Source organism: Hemitrygon akajei, chromosome 5 (genome assembly GCF_048418815.1).
Source record: "Hemitrygon akajei chromosome 5, sHemAka1.3, whole genome shotgun sequence".
NCBI classification, from domain to species: domain Eukaryota; kingdom Metazoa; phylum Chordata; class Chondrichthyes; order Myliobatiformes; family Dasyatidae; genus Hemitrygon; species Hemitrygon akajei.
In genome coordinates, this window is record NC_133128.1 from 408,888 (window position 1) to 422,695 (window position 13,808).

General features: G+C 38.6%; 1 protein-coding gene across 6 annotated transcripts in view; it reads left to right on the forward strand.

The window, feature by feature from the left end:
- The window catches only part of pde9aa (phosphodiesterase 9aa), a 304,953-nt gene extending 301,789 nt beyond the window's left edge, over positions 1–3,164 (forward strand). For all 6 annotated transcript variants that reach the window (XR_012098852.1, XR_012098853.1, XR_012098854.1 and 3 more), the window contains one exon: positions 425–3,164. The gene's annotated coding sequence lies outside the window, so the exon portion shown is untranslated. The remainder of the gene's footprint in view (positions 1–424) is intronic.
- The last annotated feature ends 10,644 nt before the right edge of the window (positions 3,165–13,808 follow it).

Genomic DNA, 13,808 nt, shown 5'->3' on the forward strand with positions numbered 1-13,808 from the left:
TATTAGAGGAAGGTTTTTCACTCAGAGAGTGGTTGGTGCGTGGAATGCACTGCCTGAGTCAGTGGTGGAGGCAGACACACTTGTGAAGTTTAAGAGACTACTAGACAGGTATATGGAGGAATTTAAGGTGGGGGGTTATATGTGAGGCAGGTTTTGAGGGTCAGCACAACATTGTGGGCCGAAGGGCCTGTAATGTGCTGTACTATTCTATGTTCTATGTTCCCAAAATGGAACAAAGGAACAAATAAAGAAATCGGAAGAACTTTTTACTTTAGAAAAAATACTCTCTTCAATACAAGATATGAAACTTGAATTTGGTTCGCTTAACACTAAGATTGATAAACAAATGGATGCTAATGAATAGCTTGAAAAATCCATCTCTACTGTTCAAGAGTCTTTGAAGAATTTGGATTTTCAATTTCAGACGCTCAAACAGACTACTTATCAAATTGAGAGGGAACAGGAATTATTCAGGCAAACTATTAATGAGCAAGAATTGAAGATGTCATCTATGGAAAAGAAAATTAATGAAGTTACCTTTGGATTATCAAGAATGAAGAAAAATACAATTGATTTAGACAGCAGAATGTGCAGAAGGAATTTACGTATATTGGGCTTGCCTGAAAATACTGAAACCAGTTACCTGTTCTTTTCAGTTCTTTTCAGATATGCTATATTCACTTTTTAATAAGATTCTTGAAGCGAACCCTGTACTTGATAGAGCTCATTGAATCACAAGATCTAAGCCCTCAACCAAATTACGTCCACAACCACTGATACTTTGCTTGCACTATTTTACAACCAAAGAAGCTATACTCCGAGAGGCAAGAAAAAGTAGTAAGCTATTCTACAATGCAAAGAAATTCATATAGTGGAGGACTTTGCTCCTGAGATTTTTGCCGAAAGAAGGAAATACCGGGAATTGATGGTTGAATTATATAAAAGAAATGTTGCCCGTCGCTCCATTATCCGGCACGTCTGATAATTTTTCCGTCTGACTCTCGTCCACAAAAGATTTACTCTCCAGATGAAGGCGGGGAATTTATTAAGGGGTTTAATTCTATGCTGAATGTAACTTGAATAGGTAATCCCGAGCTGGGAGATGTTTATAGATGCCTTGAGGAAAGTCTGTTCTATGCTTTATGGATGTCTGTGCAGGACTTGGATGATTTACTTTTTTTTATTTGTTAATAATTAGTATATTTACAGTTGCTTTGAAGATAATCTGTTCCACATTTTATGGATGTCCACACAGGACCTGGTTGATTTAATTTTTTTTTCTCACTTGCCTTAATATTAATATAGCTTTGGACTTGATATATATATATTTACTTATTTTTTGTATGATTTGTAAGTTTTTTTTAAATTTCAGTCACAATATATTATTTGCTTGTATTTATCCTTTTCTGAATACATGATTAATATACTTTAGATGAATTTAAGATGGCCGTTGCCAGCTATGTTTTAACTATTGTTAGATGTAACATTACAACATTTGAAATTTGTTCATCTCTTTTATTATGTCTAAACTCGGTGGGGTAAACATATAACTTTGTTAATCAGCTGAAAAATGGAGATTGGGGTTAGGGTCATAGGGTAGCATGCGATCCCTCTATTAAATCTCTTCTCAGGCTTTGGGGGAGAGGGGTGGGGCTATTAGAATAGTTTTTTTTCTCGACTGGGCAGTTCTGAGAGGTTATATCTTGTATCAATTGTGTTGTTACTTCTGGTCAAGTCAGTGCTGTTTTTTCCCTTTGGATCTAGTTTGCACTTGCGCAATAACTTTCTTTATAAAATTTTAAATTAATTCGTAAACATGGATGCTAATAAAATTAATATAATTTCTTGGAATTTGAATGGCGTGAATCATCCCATTAAGCGTAAAAAGATTTTTAAGAAATTAAAAACACTTCATGCGGATATTATGTTTGCACAAGAAACTCATGTACAAAGACAGGATGAAGATCGCTTTTTTAAATTCCGGAAGGAACTTTTATATCACTACTTATCAGTAAATAAAGTTAGAGAGGTATCCATTTTTGTTAACTCTAAAATCCCTTTTGTACATTTTAATACTGTTACTGACTTGATTGGAAGGTATTTAATTGTCACTGGTTTGTTATGTGGTCAAAAGGTAGCTTCGGTGTGTGTTTATGCACCTAATTTAGACAGTCCTGAATTTTTTAAGAAGCTATTTTCTGTGCTCCCGAATCCAAATGAATATAAGTTGATTATGGGCGGTGACTTTAACTGTTGTCTTAACCCTTCGATTGACAGGTCATCAACCAATCTGTTGCTTCCTAATAAAGCAGCAACTTGTATTAATTCTTTTCTATTAGAATATGGCTTGGTCGATATCTGGAGATATAAACACCCTAATGACAAATATTTTTCTTTTTTCACACATACATCATAAATATTCAAGAATTGATTTTTTTTCTAGATACACGATTGTTGTATTCCATTACCGATTGTGCATATGATGTCATTGTGCTGTCAGATCACGCACCTATGAAATTAACTTTGAGGTTCTCTGATAATATTTTGAAAATGTCACAGTGGAGATTGAATCCCGTGTTGTTACAGGATCCAACTTTTGTTAGTTTTATCAAGAATCAAATTTCTTTATTTTTTTGAACTTAATACAACTGAAGGTATGTCAAATTTGGTTATATGGGATACGATGAAATCCATTCATAGGGGACAGATAATTTCATATTCAGCAGGTTTAAGAATGAAAACCAAAGCAGAACTTTTAGTGATTACTAATAAAATTAGAGAGAAAGATAAAGCATATTCAGAAAGACCTAGTGAAGATCTATATAAGGAAAGGGTTGAACTCCAAACACAGCATGATCTGCTTTTGACCTTCCCATTGAGCAGCAACTTTTTAAATCCAAAAGTCAATTTTTTAGATGGTGATAAATCAGGTAAATTGCTGGCTGGTCAGTTGAAAGCAAATATGGTCTGAAGACAGATTTCAAAAATACGTAGACCAGATAGAACTGAAACATTAGATTCTCATAAAATTAATAAGATATTTATGGATTTCTATTCTAATCTTTATAAATCTGAATTTTCTGATAATACTGTCTTTATGAATAGATTTTTGCAAAAATTAAATATACCTAAAATTTCTATTCAAGATATTAATACACTAGATGCACCTGGGCTATATCCTCTATGCAACTAGAGAAAGCTCTGGGACCAGATGGATATACAGTGGAATTTTTTAAGACTTTTACTGAAATGCTCACGTCACATCTTTGTCAAACTTTCACTGATTCTATATCCTCTGGGAATCTTCCGAAAACTTTTTATGAGGCATTAATTTCATTGATTCCTAAAAAAGGAAAAGATCTATCTGAATGCGCCTCCTATAGACCAATTTCCTTATTGAATGTGGACTTTAAAATTCTCTCTAAGATTCTGGCTAATGGGCTTGAGAATATTTTGCCTACTGTTATTTAAAATTATCAAACTGGATTTATTAAAAATAGGTATTCACATTTTAATATTTGAAGATTGTTAAATATTATTTATTCTCCCTCAGTTAAAGAATCTGAATATATTGTTTCTCTCGATGTGGAGAAAACGTTTGATAGGGTGGAATGGCCTTATTTATTTCAGGTTTTGGAGAGATTTAATTTTGGGCCGGGATTTATTTCCTGGATCAAACTGATCTATCAAGCCCCGATGGTGGTAGTAATAACTAACAATCAAATATCTCCTTATTTTAGACTATATAGAGGAACCCGTTAGGGTTGTCCTCTTAGTCCTTTATTATTTAATTTGGTTCTAGAACCACTTGCTATCGCTCTTAGGGATTCCAACTCTGTTCAGGGTATTAAGAGAGGGGATAAAGTACATAAGGTTTTGATATACACAGATGATTTATTAGTTTACATTTCAGATCCTAGGAAATCTATTCTCCTCTATGTTATCCATATTTACTGAATTTAGTACTTTCTCTGGATATGTTAAATTTCCATAGGAAAAGTGAATTATTTCCTATTAATAATTATTCTGATCAATATGATCAAATATCTTTTAATATTGCTAAAAAAATTATTTTACCTATCTTGGTATTAAAATTACTAAAAATTTTAAAGATTTATATAAATATAGTTTTCTTCCTTTAATTGAATATACACAACAAATGCTTTCACAATGGTCGCCTATGATGATGTCGTTAATTGGTCAAATCAATGCTATAAAAATGACAATTTAACCGAAATTTTTATATACGCTTCAAGTTGTTCAATCCTTTGCTCTAAAAACCTTTTTTTGATAGAATAGATTCTATGATCTTGTCATATATCTAGAATAATAAGAGTTCTCGAGTGAGTAAACCTTTACTACAAAAATTAAAAAAAGATGGAGGCTTGGCTTTACCAAACTTTAGATTCTATTACTGGGTAATTAACTTTCGTTATATTACTTTTTGGACAACCAGGACTGTCCTTCATGGTTGGACTTGGAGGAGAACTTGGTAAGGGGGTTCTCTTTGGCTTCTTTACTGGGAGCTCCTCTTCCCTTTTTGTTTTCTAGGATTGATAGACAAGATCTTAGTCCCATTGTTAGACATACATTAAAAATTTGATTTCAGCTTTGCAGATTTTTTCACTTAAATAACTTTGTTCTTTCTAGAAATATCCATCTTAATTTTTTTTAAACCATCAATTTTAGATAAGACCTTTTTAACATGGAAAACTAAGGGAATAAAAACCTCTCTGGATTTGTTTTTAGAAGATTGTTCAATGTCTTTTTCGCAGCTAGTGGACAAATATAATTTATCTAATGCACAATTTTTTAGATATTTACAAGTCAGGAATTTTTATGCGATTTGTTACCGAATTATCCATTTGCTCATTTACCAAATATGATAGAGGTTATCTTTCAGCTTAAACCATTTCAAAAAGGATTGATAGCCATTACATATAAATGGCTGCTTGCTGAATTTACAAATGATGTCTAATGATAAGGTTAAATGTGTTTGGAAATTGGAACTTCAAGAATCGCTTCCAGATAATCAATGGAATAAAATTTGTCATTTAGTTAACAATTCATCTATCTGCGCCCATCACTCCTTGATTCAGTTCAAGGTAGTGCATAGGACGCATGTGTCAAAAGATAAACTAGCGTGTATTTTCTCTAATATAAATCCCACCTGTGATAGATGCAACACTGAGGCAGTTACCTTAACTCATATGTTTTGGTCTTGGATAAAGTTAAATAAATTTTGGACAGATGTTTTTAGGACGTTATCAAAAGTCATAGGTTTGGACCTACAACCTAATTCATTTGGGATTATTCCAACGGAAGCAGGAATTGTTCCTGCTTCCGCTAATGCACGATAGCTTTCTCAACTCTATTGGCTAGGAGAGCTATTCTATTGTACTGGAAGGATCCCAATCCACCTACTGTTTTCTTTTTGGCTCTCCTCCATTACGTCGTGTTTAAGTTTGGAGAAAATTAGGAATCGGACATTTGATACATCTTTTAAATTTGAACAAACTTGGCAACCTTTTATTCAATATTTTCATATGATCTAATTTTATTTATTTTTTCAGTTAATTTTTTTCTTCTCTGTGAAGTTTTAGATTTGACCAGAAGGGTTTTTTTTAAACTTATTTTTAACTGTATCCTCATAATAGACTGCCAGTCCCCCTTTTTTTTTGTTTTAGGTTAGTTTAGTGGTTTTATTTTCTCAATAACAGAAATTTTGAGTATTTTTTCTATGAACTGTAAAGAGGAGATATGGTTCTTTTTTTCTTTATATTAGCTTAATACTATATATGATTTTGACAATGTATATTCCTTTCTTTGTTTGTACTATTATTGAAATATGTATTTGAGGTAACCTCTCCTCTGATTTGTATTTATCCTTATTCTTTTACATCAATAAAAAAGATTGAAAAGAAAAGACATATAATATAAAAAGTGGTCCCAACACAGTCCCCAGTGGAACACCACTAGTCACCGGCAGCCAACCAGAAAAGGCTCCCTTTATTCACACACTTTGCTTCCTGCAATGAGTCACTGCTTTATCCTTGCTAGAATCTTTTCTGTAATACCATGGGCTTGTAGCTTGTTAATCAACCTCATGTGTAGCACCTTGTCAAAGGCCTTCTGAAAATCCAAGTACACAACATTAACCAATTCTTCTTTGTCTATCCTGCTTGTTATTCCTTCAAAGAATTCCAACAGATTTGTCAGGCAAGATTTTCCCTTGAGGAAATCATGCTGACTCTGGCCTATTTTATTGTTTGCTTCCAAGTACTCCAAAACTACATCCTTGACCATCGACTTCAACGTCTTCCCAACTACTGAGGTCAGATTAACTGGCCTATAATTTCTTTTGTTCTGCTTCTCTCCCTTCTTGAAGAGTGGAGTGACATTTTCAAATTTTAGTCTTCTAGAACCATTCCAGAATATCAAGATTCTTGAAAGGTCATTACTAATACCTCAGTCTCTTCAGCTACCTCTTTCAGAACCCTGTGGTGTATACCATCTGGTCCAGATTATGCACTTACCTTCAAACCTTTCAGTTTCCCCAAAAACCTTCTCCATATTAATGGTAACTTCACACTTCATGACCCCTGACAGCTGGAACTTCCACCATATTGCTAGTATCTTCCACAGTGAAGACTGATGGAAAATACTTATTCATTTCAACTGCCAATTCCTTGTCCCAAATTACTACCTCTCCAGTATCATTTTCCAGTGGTCCACTATCCACTCTCACCTCTCTTTTATACTTTATGTATCTGAAGAAACTTTTGATATCCTCTTTAATATTATTGGCCAGTCTACTTGCTGGAATTCAGAAGGATGAGAGGAGATGAAAGGGATATTATGAAAATTATTAAAGGAATAGATAAGATAGAGGCAGAAAAGTTCTTTCCACTGGTAGGTGAGACTAGAACTATAGGACATATCCTCAAGATTCGGGGGAGTAGATTTAGGACAGAGATGAGGAGGGACTGTTTTTCACAAAGAGTGGTGAATCCTTGGAATTCTCTGCCCAGTGAAGCAGTGAAGGCAACCTCAGTAAATATATTTAAGACAAGGTTGGATAGATTTTTGGACAGTAGGGGAACCTAAGGGTTATGGGGAAAAGGCAGGTAGATGGACTTGAGTCCATGGTCAGATCAGCCTTAGTCTTATTAAATGGTGGAGCAGGCTCAATGGCCTACTCCTGCTCCTATTTCTTAAGTCCTTATGTTCTTACTTTTGTATTCCATCTTTACCTTCTTAATGACATTTTCAGTTGCCTTTTGTTGATTTAAAAGCTTCCTAATTTTCTAATTTACCATTACTTTTTGCTTATTATATATCATTTCTTTGGCTTTTATGTTGGCTTTGACTTCTCTTGTTTGCCACAGTTGTGTCATCTTGCCTCAAGAATATTGCTTCCTCTTTGGGATGTACCTATCCAGTGCCTTCTGAATTGCTTTCAGAAATTCCAGCCATTGTTGCACTGCCAGTGTTCTTCCCCAATCAATTCCGTCCATCTTCTCTCTAATGCCTCTGTAATTCACTTTACTCCACTGTAATACTGATATATCTGATTTTAGCTTCTCCTTCTCATAATCGATGATATGATGATCATTTTCCCTGAAGGGTTCTTTACCTTAAACTCTCTAATCCATTCAAGTTCATTACACAACACCCAAACCAGAATTGCTAATCCCCTCGTGGGCTCAACCACAATCTGCTCTAAAAATCTGTCTTTTAGGCATGCTGGAAATTCTCTCTCATGGGATCCAGCACCAACCTAATTTTCCCAATCTACTGGTTTATTGAAATCCCCCTTGACTGTTTCTAAATTGCCCTTTTGTCATGCATTTTCTATCTCCTGTCTAATTTGTAACCTTTTGTGCCTTGCAATTTAAATGCTTGTCTTGATGCTGCTTTGTTGTTGAGAGTGCTTATCTACACTACCTCCTCTTGTAGGACATTCCACATTCCATGGTTTTAGACAACTTCTGTCAACCTCAACAATGCTCCTCATAATTTTATATGCCTCCATCAGATTCTCCTCAGTTTTTCAATGAAAGCAACACCAGCCTTTTCAATCTGTCCTCATAAATAAGATGTTCCATCCCTGACGGCAGCCTGGAAAATCTCCTTTGTACCCTCTCAAGTGCAACCATAAGCTTCCTGTGATGTGGTTAGCAGAACTGTAGCAACTGTCTAGAGCAGTATCATCTAAGACCACAAGACATAGGAGCAGAATTCGGCTATTCAGCCCATTGAATCTGCTGCACTATTCATTCAGAACATAGAAATCTACAGCACTACAGGCCCTTTGCTCCACTATGTTGTGGCGGGAGCTTCCACCACTGTCACTGGCAGCCCATTCCACGTACTCACCACTCTCTGTGTGAAATCTTACCCCTGACATCGACTTCCAAGCACCTTAAAATTATGCCCACTTGTGCTAGCCATTTCAAGGGACAAGGGAGAGCCAGTAGATGTAGTGTACCTGGACTTCCAGAAAGTTTTTGATAAAGTCCCACATAGGAGATTAGTGGGCAAAATTAGGGCACATGATATTGGGGGCAGAGTACTGACATGGATTGAAAATTGGCTGGCTGACAGGAAACTAAGAGTAGTGATTAACGGGTCCCTTTCGGAATGGCAGGCTGTGACCAGTGGGGTACTGCAAGGTTCGGTGCTGGGACCGCAGCTGTTTACAATATACATTAATGATTTAGATGAAGGGATTAAAAGTAACATTAGCAAATTTGCTGATGACACAAAGCTGGGTGGCAGTGTGAAATGTCAGGAGGATATTATGAGAATGCAGGGTGACTTGGACAGGTTGGGTGAGTGGGCAAAAGTATGGCAGATGCAGTTTAATGTGGATAAATATGAGGTTATCCACTTTGGTGGCAAGAACAGGAAGGCAGATTACTATCTAAATGGAGTCAAGTTAGGAAAAGGGGAAGTACAACGAGATCTAGGTGTTCTTGTACATCAGTCAATGAAAGCAAGCATGCAGGTACAGCAGGCAGTGAAGAAAGCTAATGGCATGCTGGCTTTTATAACAAGAGGAATTGAGTATAGGAGTAAAGAGGTCCTTCTGCAGCTGTACAGGGCCCTGGTGAGACCCCACCTGGAGTATTGTGTGTAGTTTTGGTCTCCAAGTTTGAGGAAAGACATTCTTGCTATTGAGGGAGTGCAGCGTAGGTTCACAAGGTTAATTCCCGGAATGGCGGGACTGTCATATGTTGAAAGATTGGAGCGACTGGGCTTGTATACACTAGAATTTAGAAGGATGAGAGGGGATCTGATTAAAACATAGATAGATAGATAGATACTTTATTCATCCCCATGGGGAAATTCCAACTTTTTTCCAATGTCCCATACACTTGTTGTAGCAAAACTAATTACATACAATACTTAACTCAATAAAAAAATATGATATGCATCTAAATCACTATCTCAAAAGCATTAATAATAGCTTTTAAAAAGTTCTTAAGTCCTGGTGGTAGAATTGTAAAGCCTAATGGCATTGGGGAGTATTGATCTCTTCATCCTGTCTGAGGAGCATTGCATCGATAGTAACCTGACGCTGAAACTGCTTCTCTGTCTCTGGATGGTGCTAAGTAGAGGATGTTCAGAGTTATCCATAATTGACCGTAGCCTACTCAGCGCCCTTCGCTCAGCTACCGATGTTAAACTCTCCAGTACTTTGCCCACGACAGAGCCCGCCTTCCTTACCAGCTTATTAAGACGTGAGGCGTCCCTCTTCTTAATGCTTCCTCCCCAACACGCCACCACAAAGAAGAGGGCGCTCTCCACAACTGACCTATAGAACATCTTCAGCATCTCACTACAGACATTGAATGACGCCAACCTTCTTAGGAAGTACAGTCGACTCTGTGCCTTCCTGCACAAGGCATCTGTGTTGGCAGTCCAGTCTAGCTTCTCGTCTAACTGTACTCCCAGATACTTGTAGGTCTTAACCTGCTCCACACATTCTCCATTAATGATCACTGCCTCCATATGAGGCCTAGATATTAAGATTATTAAGGGATTGGACACACTGGAGGCAGGAAGCATGTTCCCACTGATGGGTGAGTCCAGAACTAGAGGCCACAGTTTAAGAATAAGGGGTAGGCCATTTAGAACAGAGATGTGGAAAAACTTTTTCACCCAGAGAGTGGTGGATATGTGGAATGCTTTGCCCCAGAAGGCAGTGGAGGCCAAGTCTCTGAATGCATTCAAGAGAAGAGTTAGATAGAGCTCTTATAGATAGCGGGGTCAAGGGATATGGGGAGAGGGCAGGAACGGGGTACTGATTGTGTATGATCAGCCATGATCACAGTGAATGGCGGTGCTGGCTAGAAGGGCTGAATGGCCTACTCCTGCACCTACTGTCTATTGTCTATTTCAGCCCTGGGAAAAAGCTTCTGACTATTAACCCGATCAATGCCTCTCATCATCTTACACACCTCTATCAGGTCACCTCTCATCCTCTGTCGCTCCAAGAAGAAAATGCCAAGTACACGCAACCTATTCTCATAAGGCACGCTGTCCAGTCCAGACAACATCCAAGTGGGGTCTGACCAAGGGCTTATATAGCTGTAACATAACCTCTCGGCTCTTGAACTCAGTCCCACAGTTGATGAAGGCCAACACACCATACGCCTTCTGAACAACACTGTCAACTTGTGCAGCAGAGTTGAGTGACCAATGAACATGGACCCCAAGATCTCTCTGATCCTCCACACTGCCAAGAGTCTTACCGTTAATCTTATATTCTGTCTTCAAATGACACTTACCAAAATGAACCACTTCACACTTATCTGGATTAAACTCCATCTGCCACTTCTCAGCCCAGTTCAACATCCTATCGATGTCCCATTGCAACCTCTGACAACTCCATAAAGACCATAAGATAAATGAGCTGAAGTAGGCCATTTGGCCCATCGAGTCTGCCCTGCCATTCAATCATGGGCTGATCCAATTCTTCCAGTCATTCCCACTCCCCTGCTTTCGCCCCATACCTTTGATGCCCTGGCTAATCAGAACTTAACTATCTCTGCCTTAAATGCACCCAATGAAGCGGCCTCCACAGCCACTCATGGCAACAAATTGTACAGATTTACCACCCTCTGACTAAAGTAATTTCTCCGCATCTCAGTTTTAAATGGACGTCCTTTAATCCTGAAGTCATGCCCTTTCATACAAGACCCTCCTACCAGAGGAAATAACTTTGCCATATCTAATCTGTTCAGGCCTTTGAACATTAGGAATGTTTCTATGAGATCACCCCTCATTCTCCTGAACTCCAGGGAATACACCCTAAGAGCTGTCAGACATTCCTCATATGGTAACCCTTTCATTTCTGGAATCATTCTAGTGAATTTTGCTGAACCCTCTCTAATGTCAGTATATTCTTTCTAAAATAAGGAACACAAAACTGCACACAATACTCCAAGTGTGGTCTCACAAGTGTCTTATAGAGCCTCAACCTCACATCCCGGCTCTTATATTCTATACCTCTAGAAATGAATGCCAACATTGCATTCGTCTTCTTCACAACCACTCAGCCTAGAGGTTAACCTTTAGGGTATCCTGCACAAGGACTCCCAAGATGTTCCTACGCATTTATACATTTTTAATTCTCTCCCCATCTAAATAACAGTCTACCCATTTATTTCTTTCGCCAAAGTGCATGACCCTACACTTTTCAACATTGTATTTCATTTGCCACTTCTTTGCCTATTCCCCTAAACTATCTAAATCTCCCTGATACGGACCAAATGTGGACAAATGGGAATATCAGTTGCCATCGACAGGTTAGACCATAAGACCATAAGACATGGGAGCAGAATTAGGCCATCTGGCCCATCGAGTCTGCTCCCCCATTAAATCATGACTGATCCTTTTTACTATCTCCCTCCTCAACCCCAGTTCCTGCCCTTCTCCCTATAACCTTTGACCCCATGTCTAATCTAGAATCTGTCAATCTCTGCCTTAAATACATCTAACGACCTGGTTAGGTCCACAGCTGCATGTGGCAACAAATTCCACAAATTCACCACCCTTTAGCTGAAGAAATTTCTCCGCATCTCTGTTTTGAAAGGGTGTCCTTCTATCCTGAGGCTGTGCCCTCTGTCCCAGACTCTCCCACCATGGGAAACATCCTTTTCACATCTACTCTGTCTAAGCCTTTTAACATTCAAAAAGTTTCAATGAGATCCCCCCTACTCATCCTTCTGAATTCCAGTGAGTACAGACCCTTGTATGATAACCCTTTCATTCCTGGAATCATCATTGTGAGCTCCTCTGGACCCTCTCCAATGCCAGCACATCTTTTCTAAGATGAGGGGCCCAAAACTGTTCACAATACTCAAGGTGAGGCATCACCAGTGTCTTATAAAGCCTCAACATCACATCCTTGCTCTTTTATTCTAGACCTCCTGAAATACAGACAGGCAGACAGACAGACAGACATACTTTATTGATCCCAAGGAGAAATTGGGTTTCGTTACAGTCACATCAACCAAGAATAGTGAAGAAATATAGCAATATAAAACCATAAACAATTAAATAATAATAAGTTAATCATGCCAAGTGGAAATAAGTCCAGGACCAGCCTATTGGCTCAGGGTGTCTGACACTCCGAGGGAGGAGTTGTAAAGTTTGATGGCCACAGGTAGGAATGACTTTCTATAACGCTTAGTGTTACATCTTGGTGGAATGAGTCTCTGGCTGAATGTAATCTTGTGCCTAACCAATACATTATGGAGTGGATGGAAGTCATTGTCCAAGATGGCATGCAACTTGGACAGCATCCTCTTTTCAGACACCACCGTCAGAGAGTCCAGTTCCACCCCCACAACATCACTGAACATCAATTAATGCTAACATGGCATTTGCCTTCCTCACCACTGACACATCCTGCAAGTTAACCTTCAGGGTGTTCTGCACAAGGATTCCCAAGTCCCTCTGCCTCTCAGATTCCTGGATTTCCTCCCCATTTAGAAATAGTCCACACAGTTATTTCTACTACTAAAGTGCATGACCATGCATTTTCCAACATTGTATTTCATTTGCCACTTTCTTGCCCATTCTCCTAATCTGTCTAAGTCCTTCTGCATTCTACCTGTTTCCTCAACACTACCTGCCCCTCCACCAATCTTCGTATCATCTGCAAACTTGAAAACAAAGCCATCTGTTCCATCCAAATCATTTATATATATATATCATAAAAAGAAATGGACCCAACACTGACTTCCTGCAGAACACCACTAGTCACTGGCAGCCAACTAGACAAGGATCCTGTTAGAACTGTTCGCTGCTATCCCAATAATAAGCCCTGGATCACTAGTCACATCAAAGGCCTCCTAAACCAGAAGAAGAGGGCCTTTAAAGATGGTGATCGGTTGGAGCTTAAAAGAGTTCAGAAGGAACTCAGAGTACAGATAAGGGGGGCAAAGGAGCAGTATAGGAGGAAGTTAGAACAAAAGCTGCAGGAAAAAAGCATGAAGGAGGTGTGGGATGGGATGAAGATCATCACCGGATGTGGTGCAAAGCGGGGGGCAAACATAAGTGGAGATGTGGAGAAAGCGAACCAGCTGAACAACTTCTTCAATAGGTTCGACAGCACAATCTCACCCTCACTGCAGAACTCCACACCAGGCTTACTTCCCTCACAGGAAAATATCCACTCACAGGAGACCTGGCCCACGCCCAGGTTTACGGCTGCACAGGTGGAAGGTCAACTGAGGAAGATCTGTACCAGCAAGGCGGCTGGACCGGATGGAGTTTCCCCACGATTACTGAGG